Source organism: Brassica oleracea, unplaced genomic scaffold (assembly GCF_000695525.1).
Source record: "Brassica oleracea var. oleracea cultivar TO1000 unplaced genomic scaffold, BOL UnpScaffold10299, whole genome shotgun sequence".
Classification (NCBI taxonomy): domain Eukaryota; kingdom Viridiplantae; phylum Streptophyta; class Magnoliopsida; order Brassicales; family Brassicaceae; genus Brassica; species Brassica oleracea.
In genome coordinates, this window is record NW_013626820.1 from 1 (window position 1) to 557 (window position 557).

At 38.2% G+C, this 557-nt stretch overlaps 1 long non-coding RNA gene across 1 annotated transcript; it reads right to left on the reverse strand.

Moving 5' to 3' along the window:
• LOC106322219 lies at positions 1-551 on the reverse strand. The gene is made up of 3 exons (XR_001266291.1): positions 378-551; positions 180-253; positions 1-91 (listed from the first exon to the last, which is right to left on the reverse strand). It is a non-coding gene; the product is annotated as an uncharacterized LOC106322219 (long non-coding RNA).
• Positions 552-557: the final 6 nt, after the last annotated feature.

Here is a 557-nt window from a genome sequence, read left to right on the forward strand (position 1 = left end):
GCATCTTGAGCATCGTTTTATCATCGCAAAGGTCATTATGATCAGCACTATAATCACTGCGTGAAGCAACAATCCTTTCTCGTCGGCGTTCCTGGTGATAAAAAGATGTACCAGCCACAAAATTGAGATATATGAAAGAAAAAAAACAGAACAAATAAATATACGAACCACTAGCATACCTTCTCCACGTGCATTTGACAAATTAGGGGAGGGCCTGATCCTCGGTCATTGTACCACTAGCATATCTTTTTCTCTGTAGAAAAACACACACAAAACGTTCCTAAGAAAAATAAATTTACCAAACAGTTCAAAGACAACCCTAGTTAACAACACCAGTAAGAAACTAGCCAGAGCAAATTGATTCTGAAGACACTTACCTTGGTAACAGAGACAAACACTGAGAATGCAAAACCTTTGCAGTATTATTGATGCCTACTTTTTTGGCCCTTCATTTCATGTACAAGACGTTACAACCACAACAACTCAATCACTCCAAATGCAAACCGCATAGCAACATCAATTAAGCTTTACCACGAAGTCAAGTAGACAAACTAAAC